This window comes from Marmota monax, unplaced genomic scaffold (genome assembly GCF_021218885.2).
Source record: "Marmota monax isolate L192 unplaced genomic scaffold, Marmota_monax_Labrador192_F-V1.1 WCK01_AAM20220418_F8-fsc00016, whole genome shotgun sequence".
NCBI lineage: Eukaryota > Metazoa > Chordata > Mammalia > Rodentia > Sciuridae > Marmota > Marmota monax.
The window spans coordinates 18,452,862-18,469,709 of NW_026695209.1; the positions used below are offsets into that span (position 1 = coordinate 18,452,862).

The window sequence follows — 16,848 nt, forward strand, 5'->3', positions numbered from 1 at the left end:
ATGATATAGACGGCTTAAGCATGATATACTATCATAGTGTTCATTTGTTTCATAAGAATCCATTGCTTTAAAATTAGGGATCAATAAACATAGAAAAGAAAATTAAAATAACCCATAATCTCATTGCAGAAAAAACTGATTATTTTGGAAGATAAATTTTCACTGCTTTTTTTTTTCTATTAGTTAACTTCTATTAAACTATTATTTACATGTTATTTGTAAACAAGATATATGTTCATTACTTTTTCCTATTGGATAATATCTAGCTAATAATTTATATGTTGTTTGTGAGTAACTTTTTTCAGTTAAGAAGTTTCTACTCAGCTGGGCACAGTGGCACATGCCTGTAATCAACAGAGGCTCAGGAGGCTGAGACAGGAGGATCACAAGTTCAAAGACAGCCTCAGCAAAAGCGAGGCACTAAGCAACTCAGTGAGGCCCTATCTCTAAATAAAATACAAAATAGGGCTCGGGGTGTAGCTTAGTGGTTGAGTACCCCTGAGTTCAATCCTTGGTACCCGATGCCCCAAAAAGAAGTTTCTAGTGAAATGTCCCTTCTATAATTCATACATATGTATATGTACCATATTGTACCCCTAAGTTTCATATTTTAATAGTATTTCCAATTTTCTTTCTCTATTGTCATTAAAATGCCTATATGAATATCCTTATCATTAAGATTTTAGAACCATGTTTATTTCTCTAATACTTTGAATACGTTTTACAACTTGCCAAATTTCCCTCTAGAAAGTACTATTTATTATGACTAGCAGTATGTTCCCCACTACTAGCCGTAGATTTAATCCTAGGGTTGTTTTTGTTTTTTTTTTTTTGGGGGGGGGGCGGGGGTCACTTTACCATTGAGCTAGTTCCAAGCTCTTTTTCTCTTTTTATTCTCTATTTTGAGATGGGGGTCTCACTAAGTTGCTGAGGCTGGTTCTGAACTGGCAATCCTTCTGCCTCAGCCTAATGAGCCACAGAAGGTGTGCACCACTCTACCTACCAATACTATCCTTTTAAAACAAACAAACAAAAAAAGCTTTGAAATTCACAAAACACAAGTGTTATTTAATAAATATTTTATTTATTTAAGAATAAGTAATTTAGATACCTTTTTGTGTTTCTTCATCATATACTTTGCTGAGTAGATTGCCAACTTTTCCCCATTATTGAAGTGTTGTCTCGTCCATTGATCTGCAGTTTTCTCCTCATTTTCAAGAATGCCACTATCTGTGGCATTCTTATCTGTGTTATATCTATCCTTCCCATTTTGTCATTGGTACTTAATTTTAATTAGGAAGGTTTTGCCATGTGTAACTTTTAATATTTTATAGTAAAATATCTGAATCCCATTTTTAAATGGTTTATAGAGCTTTGCTTTTCATGCTTGGAAGGCATTACTACAGAAACATTAGAAAAACATTTGTTCTTTCTCTAAGATTTTATGATTTAAAATTAGTCTATATGGAAATTATTTTACATAATGTGAAATAGATATTCAGTTTTTACCCTGAATCATGAACATTTGACCCAATTATTGTTCTCCCAATCCTTTGCCCACTAAATCAGTCAGCTTTAATAAAATTACAGTCATTATTACTATAACCAAATACCTGAAGGAAGTAACTTACAAAGACAAAAGGTTTATTTAGCTAATGGTTCTGGGGGCTCTAGTCCAAGATCAGTCAACCCTACCATTTTGGGTCTCTGATTAAAATGTCAGATGACAATGGCTGGGAATATGTGGTGGAGCACATTGCTCATGAGCCAGGAAGCAGAGAGAGACCAGGATAGAAACCAGGATTCAAAATCCTCTTCATGAATATGCCCTTTGTATCCTCCAGTAATCCCACTAGGCCCCACCTTACAAGGGTTCCACCACCTCCGAATCACATCTCCCTGAGAACTAAGTGTTTATTGCAGGCACCTTTAGGATTATTCCAAACCATCGTACTCACTATCTAGAATTACCACTTTTGTTAATTTCATAATCATTATATATTTGGGGATCTGATAGATTTTTCTGGTATTTTCCTGTGATTACTTACATAGATTATTTTACTGGCTACTAAAAAAATATCATATTGGTTCTATCTTTAAAATTTTTTTGGTCACCTGTCTTCTTATTTTGAATAAATCAGGTAGTAGAAATTATTGATTAGAATGTTTGAAAGGATGAAAACTATAGAAAAAATAAGGAACTAACGTACCAATGTGTAACTTATAGAATAAAGAGAATGCCTTCAATATTGAGATTTTTTTAAAAAAATGTTTAAATAAAATACAAGAATTTTACAACAGAAGATAGGCCTATTAGTTGGATAAACATATTGCAAGTGCTTTTGTTGTAAATGCGTAAAATAATCACATATGTAAATATTGACACAGGGAGAGGGTTTAGAATTACTTCTGGGGGGATATATTAAGTTTTGAGTTTTTATTAAAGTTGTAATATGTTAATTTGAAATCCAGGGGATGACAAAAATAAGATCCCCTAAAATTCTTCTTCTCTCATCTTCTTTTTGTTTTAACCTAAGGCTTCAAATCAGAAGCACCTACATATCCAAGTGATTGACTTGACAAGGCCAGGCTATAAACAGTTCCCTCAACAAACCACTTTGTATAATCCTAGGAACATGTTGTAGATCACCCAGACAATGATGTTTCTTAGTAAATGACATTTGTTCACTGGAAACGATATATTTTTGTTATTACCCATTTCAGTAATAGGGAAGGTATTAGAAAGTTTTTCCAATGCTCCATCTCAGACAGAGTTGTTCCAGGAAAAAGACACACAGAGAATGCTCATCTTTCAAGGATAGGCTTATTTGGCAGTCATTTGAGAAATATAACACCTACTGCCTACATAGGTTTTTCCACCTGCTAAGGCTGCGAGACACACAGATTGGTCAGCCAGCTTAGATTTCTTAGGACAAGTCTGGAGTAAATAAGCCGTTCCATTTAGCTTTGGAAAAAAAAAAAAATCCATTGGAAGTGACAGAGGGGTTGATGAATAGAGATTATTTTGAAGTGTGCTGCAGAAACCAGGCTTGTACAAGATTTTTTTTTAAAGGACTTTCTTCCCTTTTGTTGTTAGAATGGAGAAAATTGTGTAACTTTCCAATAAACACTTGATTTTTTTCCTCTCTTATGAGGATGGATTTTTCCAAGAAGAGAAATGCACTAATGTGTTTCATAACAAACAAAAAGGAATAAAAGGAGAAGGAAGAAAAGGAAGCAGATTCTTTGGGGAAAGGTGCATTCTTCATCTTTTTCCTGATGAAAGGAAAATATGGTTCAAATCTTGATTTAGATACATACGCCTACAGGTGCGGATTTAGCTCTTAGTTTCCTGCTCAGGGAGAGATTTTCATTTCACAGGACACGTCAGGAACAGCAATACTAATTGATCACGACTTAAACCTGCCCAACTCCTTGCTATTTCTTCAAGCATAAAACAAAGATCATCAAACTAGCAATTATAATTTTTTTTAAAAAAGTCACTTTGAATGTGACTCCCATTCTAAGAACTTTACACATTTAATTCCCATAAAAACCTGTTGGATATTTTTGTTTTCGCCACCTTACAGATGAGGAGACTGAAAAAGAAAGGTTAAATGGCATGCCCAATATCACAGAGTAAAAGACAACAAATGGCGTAAAAATTTTCTCACGTGTAAATATGGAATCCTATTCCTTTGGGGACGGGCATTCTTTGCCAACAGAGGAATGGTATTCTATATATTGTTTGTACGAAAGAGAAGATGAAAAAGTTCAAAAATTTCATCCTCAACTCCTCTAATGACACCTTACAAAGAGTGCACATTATGATTCCATTTTTATATAATATCCAAAAAAAAGTAAACAGAGAGACACAAAGTAGAAGAGATATTACCTAGGACTAGGGGTGGGAGTGCGGAGTCACTGTAAATAGGCACAGTTTCTTTCTAAGGTGAAAGAAATGTTTTAAATTTAAAATATTTTAAATTATGGATATATAACCCTATAAATCTACTGAAATTCAATGAACTATATGCTTAAAACAGATAAATTTTATGATATACAGATTATAACTCAATAAAACCTCTCTAAGAAAAATAAAATATAGCACTTTTCATCCCTTCTACTGGAGAAAGAAGTAGAGTGGTCCTTCTCCAGTCCTGATGATGATATTTCTCAGAGTTCTCATCAGGTAACAATCAAAGTGGAAAGATTTTTAACATAATTGAGACAAGGAGAATGATGGAGAAGACACTACATCTAAGATCCAAGGATCGATCCTCTTATTACTATTTCATCTTCTCTACATTAACAAACAATTGAGGAAATACCAAGGGGAAAATGTGGTGTGAGTGATTTGGTGTGTATCAATGCCAATTTTTACAACCTATTTTAAAAAGTAGCAATAATGAGGATTTTACAATTAATTTCTATTGAATATTCCCTATTTCCTAGAAATAGCCTTTTTCTGCATAAAATTTAAATGTGCTTTGCACTGCTTTAGACAACTATGCACACCAAAGACATCTTCGCTATGTGTGGTTCTTCCTCTAAATTTTCCAGCTTAAATGACCAATGTGTGACTTGTAATTCTAGAAGTTCACAGAGGTGCTTGAACAAAACCACTACAACATTGAAAGGATAACCATATGGCCAATACAATGATTTAAAAGATAATAAATAAATAAATCTGTTCTCAACAACAAGTTTCTTTATCTCATGTTATACCATTGAACATTTCCTTTTTCACTTCCTAGCAACCACACAACTTCAGTTCCAAGGATGTACAGTGTCCCAAATGTTTCTTTATCTTATGTTTCCCAGATGGACCACCACACTGCTTCTCTGATTTATTTCATGTATCTGCTTCCCCCACACCCCCATCATTATAGGAACTTAACCATTAGGGAACTTAACCATTAGGGAACTTATAGTAACTTAACCATTAGGAAAGTTTTATTTTAATAAATATGTTGGGCTCATTCCATCATATTTACTAGAAAGAGAAATTTGCGGCAATGTGCCTCCTCAGAATGTTCAATACCGTGCTAGTTTTATATGTATTTTGCTGGTTCCTGTTCTCCAGTGGGATTTTCCTTAATGATCTCTTTACCTTCGACCAGGTTCACACCAAAAGCATGAAGGTAGATGAGAAATTATCTTATTTTAATGTCTTCCTCATTAGGATTTTCATTACCCGCTTCATTAAATCATTCTAGATTTAAAAATCAGTATTTTTCTCTTACAATTAAATTAGCCCTTCCTAAAGGAATCCCAAAGACTGTAAAAGGATTTTAAAAGACTGAAGGACTAGAAGTAGAAAACAGTCAGCATTCTACCAAATTACCAGTATTTGCACGGACACAGAGGAAGAAACTAGAACTCCATCTTGAGGAAGAAAACATATTGTAGGGATCTAGAACATCTCCAATTTGCTTCTTGATTTTTCAAAATTACAGTTTTATGATCATGAACCAACCACTTATCTTTTTTGTTCCCTACTTTCCTCATCTACAAAATAGACCTAAAGTGTATACCTTTACCATAAGACATATCAGAACATTAAATGGATAAGTTCATGTAAAACAGTTAAAATAGTCTGATTTAAATGTTAGGTATTATTATCTTGCAAGCCAGTGATTTTCAATCTAGGAAGGGAGACATATGTTTGAATCACTCTGCAAGGTTTGCACATATTGCACCGACCCCATGCCACTCACAAGTATTGCATTATGTGATGGGGAGTCTCAAAGAGACCAAGTAGGGAAGTGACATATTTGACTTTTACAGAAATCTCTCCAGAGCACTGGAGAGGCAGGGAGAAAGGAGACAGACAGATCAGGAAGTTTATTGCTGAAGTTCAGATAATGCTCTGAAAGAAAACTGTAGCATCAGAATAGGAAGAAAAAAGAAAGAGAGAGATGGACATACGATATATTCTTGAAAGTAAATGGGACATAATTTTGTCAGCAGGTGAGTTTATAACAGTACTCAGTTTTCTGCCTTAGGGACTGTATAGATCTGATGAAGCTACCATTGTTCAAGAGGGAATTAGAGATGAAGTAGAATAAAAACACCTGTCTCCTTTCTAACTAGTGAACTAATAAAAATGAACTCAGAAGTGCACTTATTAGGAACAGCTGCAAACTAGACTCAACAAGGGGGGAATACTGAAGGGAATATGCCCCTCTGAAGGGAATACGCACCTCTTCTTTACAGAACTAGAATCTCCCTGTACTCTTCTCCAAGATCAGATAGCAATAGAGCACAGAGATATCTGTCCTGTGCCTCTGATTAATGTCAAAATTCAGTGGTATCAGTAATTCTACCAGCAACAATGTCCTAAGGATACTGACATAAAGAGTGTTTAGTAATACTGCTACTCAGTAATGAGGCTCTGAGTTAATATTCTCAGCTGCCATTTAAAGCTGAAATTCAAGAGACAGCATGGAGTGGAGGATAACACTGGAAATGTGCAGAATCTGCATGCCCAGACCAACTTTGCCCATGACAGCAGGTTTAGATGGAGAAGTTATCATGCACAAAGCAAATAATCAGACCTGTTCCGGAGGAAGGATAGTCTCCTATGGGATGAGAAAGGAATCACAAGTGAGGCCATCAAAGATGAAGGAGAAATAGGTCACTCTGGGGCTTGAGGTTGAAGAAAAGAATCAAGAAATAATATATTTCCACAGGTCACATGTCACCTCACAATGCACAAGATCAATTCATACAGCAGGGTACAAAAAGATCTGAAATTCCAAATAAATCCAGGGGACACCGGTACCTAGAAATTGTACATGATTCTTGGAGAAAATTGATGTAATGTGGCACATCGATGGAAGAGCCAACAAGGTTTTTATTTTAATGATAGAACTGAATTCTGAAATTAAGCACAGCGGGTAGGAAATGGATCTAGCACAGATGTCAAAAGCTATCATTGGCTTTTGTGATAAAACACTTTTTTCCCCCTTAAGCCCAGGCCAGTGGCCTATGTAGGTCAATGATGTCGAACAGGAAAAAACAAACATCACATCACGAGTGCTCCTGTCTTTCTGAAGAAGTTCTGCAGTGTTACGGACATTAAAAGATTATTTTCTTTCAGCAAAACTTGCATTATCAAATGGTGATAACAGAGATGCCATATTTTCCAATGATCACATTTCGCTGAATAATAGGCAAAAATATAAAAAATAAGTAGTTGAAATCAGCACTGGTTAAAACAAAATAAACTGACACCAGAATTCTAGCCAGTGTCTGACACTGGGCAAAGCTTTGGCATCCTGCTAATTCTTGTTCATCACACAATTTGAATAATCTTCCTTTTGATACGTAAATTGTTTCTCCGGAAATGCCCTTTTCTCTCCCATTTTCCAGTTTTCCACTCGAAAAGTGGTACAGCAATTTTGTAACTGATTTTTTAAACTGATTTCTTATTGAATTCCGTGCTTATCTTAGTCACTGCAATCTCAATCTCGTATTGAACCACGAATGTCAAATTCTTTTGTCATTTATCATTGTTTCAAAAGAGGAAGCCAGCAAAAAGTGGAAGTTCTGTTTTTTAATCAAAGTGATATTCAGTCACAGAAAATCAATGCATCATTTCCCTTTTTATTTATGGGAAATAAACCTCAAACATACACAGTTGAGGTTTTACTACCTTAAAAAATATTTACCTATGTTGGTAATTCAAAAGCCACCAGAAATTTCTTTTTCCCAAAAACCTTCCAAATTGCCAGTAAAATACTAAGCCATTTCATAATTAGATGTTGTGTATTTTAAGTCCTTGGAGGGGCTTTTTCTTTAAATGTAATCTGTTAAATATAAGTAACCCATGAAAAGGAAATGTATTAAGGTAGCTATTTTTCCTTTTTTTTTTTTCCACAAGCCACTGAAATTACTTCTTGAAATAAACCTTAGAAACTCAGTACATGAATAAGGTGAAGCAAATGGGATTAGAACCTCACCCATATTTCATTCCTTTGCCTCTTAATCCAAATGCAGGTGGCCCCTGAGATACTTCTGTGAAATTTCAGTGATCTCTAAGAGCAAACTTGAAAGCCATTAAATCAAAAGAGGTAGAAGGGAACAGGTCATACTCTAAGGGCATTGTTTTCTTTTTCTAGTTATATATGTATGTGATCCCATCATTAATGAATTCATTCAACAATGAAAGAAGCTTCTTTATGTTCTCTATATTATGCCAAGTAATGGGTATACTACCATATAAGGCACACGTTTTCTCAGGAGCTTCTAGTCTCTTAAAGAAGTAAGATAAGAAAGCAGCAATTACAGAAGAGTGTTCAAAAATAAGTGACCATAGACTTTCACTCTTCCAAAATGGAGTTACAAGAATCAGATTTACTCTAAAATAACTAACTAAATAAAGAAAGAAATAGAGGAAATGCTAAATAAATTAATGGGGGGCTATCCTTTTGGACTAAACTCCTCCTGTGGGTCCTAGCAAACCAGCTCAGACCAGAATGGAGTCACTTAGGACAACTACCACATAATTAAACTGAACTCCTGAATATGTAGCTTTAAAAAAAAATAAGATATTCACAGCAACCCATCGAAAAGGACTTGTCTACCTGAGCTTGCAAGATAACAAATTTCTCTGTTTTGACCCTAAAAAGAAAATAACTTGGAAATGATTGATCTGCTTTATATTGCTTTTTTTTTTTTTTTCTTCAGCATTTGAATAGTTTTCAAGACTTTGGGAAGACAGTAAAGGAATGGTCGCTGATTATAATGAAACCAAGGCCATCAGTCCTGTGATTGTGCCAACTTACTACTGGGACAGATCCTCTTGACTGATGGGCAGAGAAGAACCAACCACCCAAGCTGTGAGAAGGTACACTGTGCATGGATGAGAGAGAATTTAAAGAAAGGGAAGGTCAAGTTGGCTAGGGTTCATAGTGGAGAACACCAGGAGAAGAGAACTGCAATAGAAGGAGAGCTCTGGGGACCCAAAGATGGCCCTCCAGGTGGTAGTGAGCATTGACATATATGCAGCAACTCCACAAGGCCAGGGACGGAGGCACATGGAAGGGCCAGGAGGAGAGACCCACAACTCTATAGGGCCAGGAACAGTTCCCAGTCCACCAGCCAGTGTGATATTCCATAATTAAGGAGCCATCAGGCTGAGACTCAGAAGGGTTTATTCCAGCTGTGGAGAAAATTAATTGAAGGCTAAGTGCTACTCTGGTTCCAACTAACAAAGATGAATAGGAACTGGAAAGAGCAATGTATTCCAAAAGTAATTTAACTACATCCCAGGATAAAAGTTAGAAATATTTATAGAAAATACATACAAATTTACAGTGTTTGGCTCTTTTAAAAAAAAAAAAAATTATCAGGCATTCAAATAAGTAGTTAAATTTAACTAATGAAGAAAAGACAATTTGTCTTTTTCAATTGATATAAAACAACCTAGAAATGGCATAGATAGTAAAATTATTAAATCATTGTGGTAAAATAGTTCTAATCCTTCTAGTTTCTTAGAGCTGCTAGAAGAAATATTGATGACACAAATTAGAGCTAAAGGAGATACAAATAAACAAACAAATAAATGATTAAAACTCAAATCAAATTTCTAAAAATGTCTGGAGGAACAAAATGTGCTGGATAGGATGAATAGCAGATCAGACATTGCAAAAAAAATCAGTAAACTTGAATATTTGGCAATTATCAATAATAATTATTCCTTATGAAAGGCAGAAAAAAGACTGAAAAAAATAACAGAGCATCAATGAGCTGTGGGACAAATTCAAGAGTCTTAATTAATGTATGCATAATCAAAGTCAATGAAGTAGGAGAGGAGCATAGGGAGACCAATAATATATATGAAGAAATAATGATCAAAACTATTCCAAACTAAATGGAATCTACAAAACCATAGATTTAAGGGGCTCAGCGAACTCCAATCACAAGAAACCTAAAATTAAATTATAAAAACCTACACTAAAGCCATCTTAATCCATTTCTTAATACCAGTGATAAAAAGAAGACCTAAAAAGCAACCAGAGAAAGAACATACAGTGTGCACAGGAAAATTAAAATAATAAAGATGACTGAAAATTTCTTGTTGGAAACAAACCAAAAAGGAACAGATAAAATATCATTGAAGTATTTTTTTTTAAAAAAAGCAACAAAACAACAAAATACCCCCCATGCCCTGAAATTCAATCTCAGCAAAAATATTTTTAGAAAACAAAGTTGAATTTTTTTTTTGTTTTTCAGACATACAAAAATTGAAAGAATTTGAAACCAAAGGAAATTCAATATCCAGCATGAAAAAGATACTAGATGGAAGAATAGATGTACCCATAGAATCTTTAGCATAAAACCAAAATCATGATCCATTAAGGAAAAAGATTAATTAAACTTGAAGAAAATTAAGTCTTGACCTTCAAAAGGCACTGTCTACAAGAATAAAGAGAACTGAAAATGATAATTAGTGGTGAGATATGTGACATTTCTTATTATTTAAAGCTGTAAAAGATCAAGGACTGATTAAGGCAAAAATAGTAATGAATTATGGAGTTAATAATACATGAGGAAGCATAAGAGTTGTTAAAAGGCTTAAAACAGTATGTTAGTGGTCTAAAGATAGACAAAAATAGAAGGTATGTATGGTCCATTGATTTTTGAATAAGGTGCAAAAAACTTTCACTGAAGTCACTATCCATTAAAATATGATTAATTGAACTTCCACAATCTTAAGAACTTCTGTTCTTTAACAGCTACTGTTAACAGAATAAAATACAAATCACAGTCAGGGAGAAATTATTTGCATATCAACTAAAACTCATATACTGCTGATGGAAATCAAAGATGATAAAATTACTCTCAAAATGAGTTTAGAAAAATGTTTTAAAGTTAATTATACACCTATGTTATTATACATTTGTTCAAACTCTTAGGAATTCTTCCAAAAGAAATGAAAATTTGAAACATACTCTCAATTATGGAAGATGAATAAATTCTAGAGATCTGAGGTATAACATTATTTCTCTGGTAAAAAGTACAATATTATGCACTTAAATATGTTTAAGATGATAATGTAATGTTAAATATTCTAATTACAATATAATAAAATAATACCATAAATAAAATTTATACATAAATATTTATTTCCATCTTTGTCCATAGCCAAACTTTGGAAACAACCATCAGGTGAATGGCTAAATATCATGGTATTTCCATACAGAGGAGCATTACTTTAAAATATAAAGAAACCATTGATTCATATAACAATATTGGTAAGTCTCAAAATAATTATGCCAAGTGAAAAAGCCAGAAAAATAAATAGATATGTGCCACTTAATGATGGAGATACATTCTGAAAATGAAGTGTTAGATGATTTCATCATAAGATGAGCACCAGAGACTAAACTTAAAGGGAACTTTTACTTTATAGGTCAGTCACTGAACATAGTCTCTGATTCAATTGATAGATAAAAAAATATGAGATGCATGAAGCTGCTGACAGTGGAAAATGAAGTATAACTTTACAGAAAATTACTTTTTTAAAAATCAAGAGTATGTTCTAAAAGAACAATAAAAATATAGTATATGAAATTCATAAACCAGTAACATTTTCATATGTAATTATCAAACATTATGTACTGCTCATAATTATATGGGCTATACTTTTTACAACTGTCAGTTCAGTGTGTTTGTTTATACTAGCACCACCATGAGTAGGTTAGGATTCATTGCGATACAACATTATAATTTCTGCAGTGTCACTAGGCAATAGAAATTGTTGAGCTCCATTATAATCTTATGGGACACTATTATAAATGTAGTATATTTTTAGTCATTGACTGAAACATTATATTGTATTATAAAAATAAATATTATCTGATCACATTAATATAAAATTCTATAAAATGGGAAATTATCTGATGACAGAAATCAGGTCACTTGTTGCCAGAGATGAAGAGAAGGTGCATGAAACAGGGATTATAAAGATACTGAGGGGCCTTTTGGAGTTGGTGACCATGCTCAATATTGATAGGGAACAGACAGATGTGGGTGGTGGGAATATGAGGTTAAGGAAATAATTCTACAAATTGGTGGTGCTGACCCCCACATGCTTCCTTTTTTTTTTAAAAAAAAAAAAAAAAAAAAAAAGCAAAAATTTATCTGCAGCCCTTCCTGGCTTAAGTCAACAGGATACGTTACATTCCTCAGTAAACTACCTGTTACTTGCAGGGCTGAAGTGCCAAAAAAGGTCACAAGTTACCCAGAAAGGTGGTACTTTCGTGATCTTCACACAGAGAAGATCTTAGCACTCAGAGAAGTAAAGATAAATCCCTCTACTCATAAAATCTGTAAGAGCAGTTTCCAGTTAGAACCAGTTGGCATGGGCTCAAGTGACCTCAAGTTGTCATGAACATGGTATCTTGAAAGTTTGATGTCATCCTACTGTCAGTCAAATGTCAATACCTGGACCTGGGTGGGACTGTCTGGAAACTTTCTACTTTGTTGGAACCCCAATAAAACTGGAGGGCAGAAAGGGCACAGCATCCCTCTCCTTTTTGAGAGTATGCACTTACTCCCTTGAGAATGTTGCCTTTTCTTTTTCCTATTGTTTCTAATAAACTCATGCCTGTTACTCTGAGTGACCTGTCTGAAATCTTTCTAGCCTTATTGCCAGCATCTGGGTGAACAGGGGGTGGGAGTCTATGTACTTCCTCAGTTTTGTGGCAGGCCCCAGCCATAGGACACATATCTTGATTAAGATAGTGGTTTCATGGGTATAAAGATATGCCAAAGCTTATCAAATTATGTAATTTAAACATGCACATCACATTGTATGTGCATACTTGAATAAAGTTAGTAAGACAAATTTCAAATGTATTAAAGTCTAAATACTAAAAATAAAACTAAAGAAAAGTCAAGACAAAAATGAAAAAGAAGAATTGCTTATTATGAAGGTAAGTTCAGAGTATTATGTGACCACATGGAGGTGACATGCATCTATTCTTGTGAGGTCACGAAAGTTTATTTTAGCTAAGCTAAGAATGGGCATCCCATATTGGGAAAGCAATACCTGCTCAGATAGTAGAGGCTATGATTGAACTAACAGAGCAAAGCTAGTCTAAATATGACAAAGAAACATCAGCGATCAAAAATCTAAGTATTGTCCTGCCCATCATGCTTCTCTGACACTGTGAACCCCAATTTATAGGGCGTATAGTTGCCATTGAGGCAAAAGTATAATCTTGGATGATTTGATAAAACACAACTAAGTTCAAAAGAAAAGAACGGATGTGCATGGGGTGTTCAGACACAAATTCTACTGGCAAAAACTATTTCACCCCACTATCACCTTTGCTTTTACACTATTTTTATATACCAGATCCCTTTTGAAGGGAAAAAAAATGAGTGGGGAGTGCAGGTTAGAAAATACTGAACCCAGCTTGTGCTATCTGAGGGAGAATGTTGGGTGCCAGGATGCCAGAGTACCCCAGAGACCTTTTGTATAAAAATGCAGGATAGAATCTCTGTTTGGCCATCAGTCTTCCATGGACTGAGAATGTAGTAAATAATACAAAATAGCAAAGACTGTCTAGATCAGAGATTTCTAAACTTATTGTTCTAATTTTGAATGCCTAGCAGTTAAAAAGAAATTTTCACACCCCCAACTATTCATTTACTTTTTAATAAATGTAATATTGTCTTAATGTATTCTATCATTATGAAACAGAAAGATTTCAGTGAACAATGATAAAATAAAACTTTATAGCATTAAAAATTCTAACCTTTTAATCTGAGTTAGCCCTTATGTTCAATATGCCTCACCTCATACAGTTTTCTATGGATTAGTTTGTGTTGAAGTAAGATCATCTGATTTAGTCTTGCCCCACCTAAGTGTGAATTTTTAAAGCTCTGACTAGGGCCTAACCCCTGGACTCTAAAAGAATGTGTCTAAAAGACATGGTATCTCACTCTTATAATGACAAGTTCCAGTGACTAGTTCCAGGCCACCCTGGCAAATTAGCAAGACCCTGTTTCAAAATAAAAAATTGGGCTGGTGTGTAACTCAGTGGTAGAGTGCCCCTGGGTTCAATTCCCAGTATCAAAAAAAAAAAAAAAAAAAAAAGACTTCCTGAAACAGAAACTATTTCCAATTGATGTGTTTTTTATTAATAAACAAATAGAAGTGTATGTAGACAGAAAAAAGTCTTTATCAAAGATTGCAAATTAAACTTTTTATAAGCTATTATGACAAGAGAAAATAAGAGCTCTCTGGGAACACATAAGATTAGTAAAAACATGTTTTTTTAAAGAAAATTAACTGGCTCTCAGAGATGCCAAATTTGAATTATTATGAGATAGGTTGATGCAAGTGGATCTGATCAAATTGAAGCCTATGTAAAATACATGATAGCAGTTACCAAAGTCATAATGAGTTTCACTGTTACTGCCCACAAATCCTTGTACATATGCAAACACTCATTGCTAACTCTAAAAGAGCAAATATTTGTGAAGGAAGGGCTTATGCAAACTAGAAACTAATTACCAATGTTTGTTTCTAGCCAATTTTTACAAACTAAAATTCTAGCTCAGCCAAGAGAGTGTATTTTAAAATAAGCTGGATTATCAATATTTATAAGTGAGTAATCATTAGAAATGATGGAACATATTTGAAATTGTGGTAAGCCTAACTTCTTATTCTGCTTTTATTGGTATAAAATGTACATTTTCAATGAAACATTCTAGCAAAATAACCATTAAATGTCCTTAACTCCACAAAGATTCCCAACTCTAGTAAATCAATATGTATTTTATATGTGCCCAAAATATAAAATATGAGCCCACATGTTTAGGCAATATTATCTGACATTCCCATCAATTGCAGCCATGGTAATTACCACTTCTTTTCTGCTGGTGTAATGTATAATCCTTAACTTCCTGGTTTCAATACATGTCTGAGGCAGTATGGTTGGAGATAAATTCCATGCTTTCTGGAGAAATGGAGTGTACAGAAGTAAGAAAAGGTATTGGAAAGGAGAAAAGCACAAGGAGCCATTAAGCGAATAATTAATTAATCACCTAAATTACTAAGTGTCCTCGTTTGCATTTAAGGAAGAAAACCAGAATTTATCGTTTGCAGTTTTTGTTCCTAGTACTATTAGGCTGGTTCACATTTTCTAATTTAAACTTTAAAACAATAGATAAGAAAAAAAAATAATAAAAGAAGATGCAAAGTGGGGGGGTACTAAATCTTGTCCAAAGTTAAAAATATGGTTTCAAAATGAGTGTTCAAATGTCCCTCTTTTGTTTCTGAAGCCTGTGATCCTCATCTTTATCAACAGAGAGTCAAATAAATTTTAGGTTTTAACTCATTTACTTATATCAGGTTTTTATCATATCAATATTCATTTCCAGCATAAAAATATTACCACTGGCTGGAAGGAATTAGTTAAAACCTGTTAGGGATTGTAAAGATGGATAAATATGTTATATGCAAAATGAAATCTTCAAACTGTATTTCAACCTCAAAAAAAAAAAACACACAAGAAAAGAAAAACTAGACTACATTCTTCTATAAAGTTCATTCCACATTAAGAAGCACAACTATTTTAAAAAGTTTAACACAGACCACAATAGAAAAGATACCCATTGCCAAGTCCTTCACGGCTCACCATAAATGTGAACAGCAAAGTGCTATCCATCCTAAAATCAATTAAGGTGATGCAATGTTTAAAAAGCAATTGATTTTGGCTAATTTGCAAGTAGAAAGGTTTAGAACTTGAATAATTTCTTTCCCACTTTAGCTGGTTCAACAGCCTATTCAATGAGCTGCCTAATTATTAGTCTTGCTTATTTATTTATTTACTTTAGATAATTCCTGAGTGAGACAACTTTAGATTTATTTCAACCACCCTTGAGTAGGTAAGAGAGTTCACAAACCAAAAAATACTACTTGGCAGGATGAGCAAGATAAGAAAAACCTCAAATAAAAGGACTATAATTTTCAAACTGTTTGAAGTACTAAAAAAAAAAAAAAAAGTGAAAACAATTAAAGAGTCCATTTTGGCCTCCTTTTAGTGACTAGGTTGAAAAACAAAGAGAAGACATGGGAAGAAAATTCCATTAGGGTCAGATCAGGATAATGTTAAATTACTCTTTCTGTTGGACTTCTCTGGTCAGGAAGTCTAAAGAGCTTATTGTCTGAATTGACCATCACTCCAGTGCTCTTTTAAATCACATTTGTAAATCTTTTTCAGAAGGTTTCATAAAATAACATCTAATTTGAATGATATGATAAGGAGTCTATATTCCCCCAAGCACCTGGGGCTCCTCTAATACATGTCCCCAAAATGATTTCTATAAGAAACGAGGCAAGAACATTTTAAAAATTGATACAAAGAATCAGGACAAATATCCCTATGCACATAGCCAATATATCCTGCATTTCACATGTGTGTAGCTATATGTGCCAATGAGAGAAATATACAAATCCAGAGATGAAACCACATGGAAACATCAACACTAGTAAACATAAACATTTGCAGATTTGAATATTTGTATCAGTTAGGAAAAATGAGAACTAAGTAAAACTTTCTCAGCAGAAGTGGTTCAAAATATCTGCTGTTTGCTGAAATGCCTAATTAATCGGGTATTTTTTTTCCAAATTGTATATTATGCAAAGTAATTGCCCTACTTTCCTTTGATAAAATTATTGGTTTATCTGAATACAGTTCATTTAAAATCTGCTTGTGGTAGGGGAGTTTGCACCTTACTTTCCAACTTAATGAGGTTTTACTGAATATTCATACAATTATTAAAATATTTTTGTAGAATTATACTTAGTGCTATTATAGCTAA

General features: G+C 33.9%; 1 long non-coding RNA gene across 1 annotated transcript in view; it reads right to left on the reverse strand.

Annotated features, from left to right (window-relative positions):
• LOC131423671 (uncharacterized) overlaps positions 1-16,848 on the reverse strand; it is a 36,552-nt gene that overhangs the window by 18,757 nt on the left and 947 nt on the right. The gene's annotated exons all lie outside the window — the stretch shown is intronic.